Genomic DNA, 7144 nt, shown 5'->3' with positions numbered 1-7144 from the left:
AATATGAACTAAAATTCAAAAGTCCAAAGAGCGAAGAGAATAGAAGCATAATTAAACCAATATATTATTATTTGGTACATGAAATGCTTAAACTTCACACATAGGAATTTTTTAAAATAAATTAAAAATTATATATAAAAATAAATACGACATGTGATATTTTTAAATCTTTTGTAGAATTAAAAAAATTACTATAGATGTATCAGATACATGAATATAATACAATAAGTGTTAGTTATAGTAGTGAAGTACATTGCATTCTTGAAGAAGAATACAGGTTTGAGCATTAGAGACGACCATAAATCATAAAATAAACATGAAAAATATCAAAAATACGATAATATATTTATATACATTCAAATTTTTTTAATATCAGCTTTGATTTGATCAACCTCATTGTTCCAAATAAGAATATAAGATATAGCCAAATCTCACTTCACCCTTCTCATTTGGAAAGAATAAAATTAATAAATTTTGTATTAAAGAATATTAAATTTTGTATATTAAATAATAACTCAGATCGGAATATGTCCTTAGTCCCTACACCATGATTTGATAAATTAATTATAGTTAATTAGCATCATGGCATACAACTTTACTTAATTGAAATTCTTTCCTCATAAAATAATTATGTTGCTATATAAATTTAAAAATTTAGATATATTTTGTTGATTGAGTCTTAGTTCAATTAGTATAGGTATTGTTGTCATTAAACGGGGGCGTAGGTTCGAGTGCGCTAAAGCGCATTATCCTTTTATTTATGTGTTGAAAAGTGACTATTAGTAGTTCTAAGCATTATTTTCTATAAAAAAAAAGAAAAACATATGATCTAAACTTATAATGAGATTGTTTAAAAGAAAATAAAAACTTAGATATACTTTTAAGATTATTATTTAATAGTATATTTTTAATTTCACTATCAACATTAAGAGTGTGTTTTATTTATTATTTTTAAATATTAATTAAAATCGTTATATTCGATTTGTGCTTTATAATGATTAATTATACATTATAGTTAATTATATGTGTTGCTTCTTATAATTGCTTATCAATATTTTTGAACTTATACCCTTCTATAAAATAAGTTCATTGCCACATTATCAAATAATTACTTTTAATTTTAGGGACAAATATTATATTTATATATGAACTTTGGTTTAATATACAATTTAATACATAAATTTTGTTTTGGTGCAATTATACACCTAAATACATAAAACTTTAAAGGAAAATTTTTGTTTTTCCTTGAAAATTTAAGAACCTCTAAATTCTTTTGAAATTTTCATTTCTCTCTCAAAGGTATTTGGAAATTTTATTAGATCTTCTAAAATTTTGAAAATTCTAATTAATCTCACAAAAATAAAAAAATTTTAATCAGACCCTGAACTTAATCTCATTAAGCTTTTAGAATTTTTAAAATTTTATTAACTCCCAAAATTTAATCTCAGGATATGCCAGATTGCCACTGATTCTAATAATAATAATTTCAACCTATATTATACTTATATTATTTAATTAAAAAATCATCTATTTGTCATTATACCAAAACGAAATCTTAGATTTGAATTGGCATGACTTGCCGCAGCTTATAATTTCTTTAACACTTTTTTCTACTGTAAATATTATAATAATTATTGTTAATTATATAAACATCCTCCTGCTAAATTATCGAAATCAACAAATTAATTAAGTAATTAAACATCGAAATCGGCAATTATTGTGTTTCAAACTCTCTTTTATTATGTCGTTTCCTTAAAACTCGAATATTACAACATCAAAGGTTGTGTTTTTTTTTTTTCATTGGATTCCTCATCACATGCTTTTTTTTTTAAATTATATATTAATAAAATAATTAGGTTTAATTAAGATCCATAATTCTTTCTTTGTGATGATCCCAATAAAAGCTTGCTTTTCTACCCCTAAAACCCTCGATTTGATTTCTTATTTTGAAGGCAATTATGGGTTAAAAACAAATTAAGACAACGATTATATATAAGACAGAACAAAAAGGAATGTGTAAGTTCCTAACTAAATATGTCTTATCTATATATGTATTTATATGACAAGATAGTGGGAGGATCGAATGGTGTATATATATATATATCCTTCAAATATGTATATATTAAGATTTAAAATAAATAAATTATTATATTTAATTTTAAAATCTCTACTATTATTAGGTTATTGACTAAGTTAATGTATTAATCAGGTAACAATTCAATTTTATTTTTATTTTATAAAATTTAGTTTAAACTTAGAATAAAATTAAGAGGAAAAAAGCCCGGATTAAATTTACGGTACTAAAATTCTCAAAGTTTCAATTTTACCATTTTAATCAAAATTTTATTAATTTTTACATTTTTTTAAATATGGTTTTTACATATAATGACAAAGCTAGAGGCAATGACCTTGGCCTCTTAAAATTGGTAGAATTGCTCTAAAATCCCTTTAGAAATTGTAAGAATGTAAATTAGTACAACAATAAATTTACATTTTGACCCTCAAAACATTTATAATTTTACTTTTGCTTTCCAAATTTTTTTCCTAACTTCGCTTCTATTTACATAAATTCCTTTTCACTCCTATTAATAATGTATTTAAAATATCAAAATAAACTTTTTAATATAAAAAAAGTTTCAAAGCTCTTACCTACAACGAGCTTGGCTTGATTTGAGAATAAACAACTTTGTAAGAACTTAAAATTATAATCAAATAAAACATCTAATTTTAAATATTGCATATGTAAAATTTTAATACTAATTAAATTTTTATATTAAAATTAGGACATTGAAAGAAAGAACATAAAATTGCATACCAATAAAAATTATAGTAAATATTTTAATTTTTTTAAAATTCATGAATATATAAAAATATTAATACAAAAAATAAATTTGACTTTATTAAATGTTTGACACTTAGGTTTCAAGAGCTAAGGTTCTAGAGGTGATAAGAAAATTAAACCAAAAGAGATTGTCTTTCTGTTTATATGCGAATAAATGTTTAAAATTTTTCTTTCATGACAATGATAGATTTAGACTGAAATTAACTTTGTAAAATGAATTTTCTTTAAAGGAAAAAAATAGAAAAATAAAGAAGAAAGTGGGTAAGTAGGTGGGTCATGGGTGGGTTTTATTTATTTGAAATCTTTAATTAAAAATATTAACTTTTGTTTCACAAATTTTGTCTCCTTACTAAATAATAATAACCTGGTATATTCACGAGGGCAAAATAAAAAATAATAATTTAGGAGTGATAATTAAATTATATAATTTTATGAGAATTGAAATGTAATATAGTTAGGTCTTTATAATCTTTAAAGGATTAAATTAAAATTTTATTATTTTGGGGTTAAAGTGTAATTTTGATATATACTGAATTAAAATTTTATAAATTTTAAAGGAAAAAGATTAAATTTATCATTTTAGAGGCTTGGGATAACTATCCAATTGATGTAGAGGAGATTCAAAAGGAAATAAAGAGAAACCACAAATATTCTTTAGGAACCATGAATCCGCAATGGGTTGAATATGAGTCATTACCAACAATTTATTTTGAATGTGGTCAATATGGGCATGTTCAAGATTGTGTCTCAGTAAGAATGGTAACCATGGAGTGGATGATCAGAAAAAGAACCCATCATCACCGGACTATTTTGTCATTTTAAACTAAATTTAATAGGAAGATATTTCAAAGTAGGATAGGGAAGAGCAATCAGTTTAATCAGTCGAGTTTTTATTTTTCTTGAACCGAATTTAACATGAGGAAACTAACCCGACCAATTTTAATTAAGAAAACTGATAAAATCGAGCCAACATTAATTTGGTCCATTTTTTCAGTTAACTAGCCCATTTTTGGGGGGTTGGGTTTAAATGATAGTATATTTATTATATATTATAAATATAAAAATATTTTAAATAATTAAAAATGATATAAAATAAGTCAGGTTTTTTGATGGGATCAATTTGAGATTCAAAAATTGAGAATCGACCATCAAAATCAATTAAATCGAGATCAAAATGGAATAATTGAATGTGTTGATTTTTTTGGTTAAAATTGAGTATTGCTCTCCCCTTGAGTAGGGTACTCAAACATTAGGTACCTAAAAGAGAAAAGCAATATGTATGAGGATCAATTTTGAATTAAACCAAATTTAACATAAGCATATTTGAAATTGAAAGTGGGGGGTCCCAATTTCAAATCCCATCACCGGACCATACTGTCATTTTAAACATTTGATGATGATTTTTGTTATCAGAGCGTGTGGGGACGAAGTCAAAAGAAACAATGTCAGTACATCTGACGGTGGACAATCACACAAGTTTAAGCATATAGTTCCAAGCCATAGTACCGCACGCACAAAAGTGAAATTTACCCTCACATGGTAGATCACGTGACTGACAGCCCATTAATTTTAACTCAATTGAACTTTATGGCCCCTACTCCACTCCGAGCCGCTAGGCGACGAATCACAAAAGAACCGAGATGGGTCACGACCCCCACGTGCCACCACACGTGTGAATTAAAGCACGTAAATCTAAATTACTCTTTTCTTTTACTTTTTTTTATAAGGAAAAGTTTACTCACATCATTACGAACATATGTCACAGGTAACTTAATGTTGTTACTACAAATAATAAAATAAGATTAATGAAATAGTTAAGTTTCACCTAAAAAATAATAATCATTAAATATAATTTCATCATCATATTGACTTATATTTTTATAATTTTTAAAAATAAATTAATTTTTAAAGTTAAACTATAATTTTACCATACATTAACATATAAATTTATATAATTTAAGGGTCTAAAATAAAAATTTTTAATTTTAGGACTTACCCCTTAGTGTGTGGTTACCTTCCGATTATAATGATTAATTCTATTGTAAGTGATGTATATACATACACATATATGAGTTATTATTTCACTTCACAACTTAAAATATTAATATTAATTATTTATATATATTTAATTTTTTTACTACACTTTGAGAAATATATAAAATTTTAAAAAAAATCATCAGCAAATATATTACTCAAAATATCATAATGATTTGACTTTAAAAACTAAACATCAAATCATCATAAGGTTTATTGATTTGAAGAAAATAATATCAACATTAAAAACCTTTAAAATTAAATATAAATGATTAAAAGATTTAACATTTATTCCTCACACAAATTAACTTACTTTTGAAGACCACCTTCAACAACCTAAAAGTTCCAAGTATCAACAAAGGCTTCTTTTGATTTTGGATCACTTATAAGTAAAGCATGTGAAATTAAAGTTTTGACCTAAAAATAAGAATAAAAAGTGTAGATTCATGTACAATTACTAAAAGAAAAAGGATAAATAGAAGGGTAAAAAATATATATTCATAGTTAATTTTGATGAGGTTGTCCACTAAATTGGCATACAATACAAATGGGATTAGTCAAACACCCAAATTTAATTTTCCTATTGGACATAATTATGTTAAGATTTTGTAGAATGATGTTAAGTTTTACCTTCTTTGATTGTGCCATCATCTTGGGTAAGAACTTTTACGCTTATATTATACTCTTTTGTGTTCTAATTTAATTTTAAAAATAATTAATATAAGGTTATTATTTTATACATCCTTAATGAACTTTTTAATTTCAAGTTTCAAATATTATTATATATCTTAATTTTTATTTGAATAAATTATATTTAATGTTACTAAATTATTACTAAGTTTATATTTTGGTCACTTAATTTTAAAAGTTACAAAATGAACACTGAATTATTTGAAAGTTTTATTTAAATCACTAAATTGTTGTTTTTTAAGTTCGGATAGCAAGTTCTAAGTAACAATTTGATAATTGGAACGGTGGATCAATACTCATCGATAAATAGTATAACATACCTTAAATTTAAATCGATTTGATAATTAACGTCGAAAATTGAAGAAAAAACTATTTAGATTTTATTTCTCAAATTCGTGATTATAAAATCTAAAAACTTTGCTTGCATTATATCTTAACATTTTTCAAACCTTTTATTCAAACGAATGAACATCCTTATTGACCAATATACATGTCTCTTTTGGTAGATGAATATACATTTTACACGAAGCAATCAATATGAAAGTTTGACGTTTTGGGGTTTGGAAAATTAAATAAATCTCAAAATTATACATAAATTTTAATTTTATGTGTAATTTTATATATGAATTTTAATTTAGTGTAATTATATATACACATAAAACTTTTATTGTTGACTAAATATATAAATAAATTTTGATTTAATATGTAATTTTATATATGAATTTTGATTTAGTGTAATTATATATACACGTAAAATTTTTATTGTAGATCAAATATATACATAAAACTTCAATTTTCATTTAACAATAAACATTTTAAAAAATAAATATATCGGTTTGTTTTTTATATTTGATAAATATAATTAATTACATATGCAATATATAAAAGTAAAATGATGTTATATTAATAATTGTGTTAATATTTTGTGAGAATTGGATCAAATCAAAATTTTATGTATAAATTTATACAAAATCACCGTTTATGTGTATAGTTTTGAATTTTATCCCGATATATTGATGATGTACTCTTTTAATTTTACAAGTAGCATTAGAAAAATATTATATATTTTTAATGGATAGTTTTAAAAAATAAACAAATTAAAAATTTAACTATATTTATAAAATTAAAAGTTCAACCATGAATGTATAGACTTTGGAGTCAATTTATTGGGTCAAAGAGAAATCACTCGATATTACAAAACAAGTTCGGTGAAATTAGATTTATTCAAATTTTTAGACTTTTAGTCGGGTCAAGAGAAAAAAAAGAAGAGTAGACGCCAGTCTAACGTTGATTGCCATTTAAAAAATAAATAATTAAATAAATAAGAGAAAATTGTCGAAGAAATGGAATAAATTACTAGATTTCATAAATAAAAATATAATTTAAAATAATTAAAGTAATGGGATGTCTAATATATCTTTTCCATTTGATAATTTTTTTTTTTTACATCAAGAATGATTGAAGTATTTATGCTTAATTCCTCGCTATGGTTTCGTTTGAGGTGGTGGTGCGGTGCGTTTAACTTACTTTTTGTTTCACTCTACAATATCACTACAGTATCTAATCTCACCATCACCG

This window comes from Gossypium arboreum, chromosome 7 (assembly GCF_025698485.1).
Source record: "Gossypium arboreum isolate Shixiya-1 chromosome 7, ASM2569848v2, whole genome shotgun sequence".
Lineage (NCBI taxonomy): Eukaryota > Viridiplantae > Streptophyta > Magnoliopsida > Malvales > Malvaceae > Gossypium > Gossypium arboreum.
The sequence above is the reverse complement of the archived record's forward strand: the minus strand, read 5'-3'. Positions refer to the sequence as shown.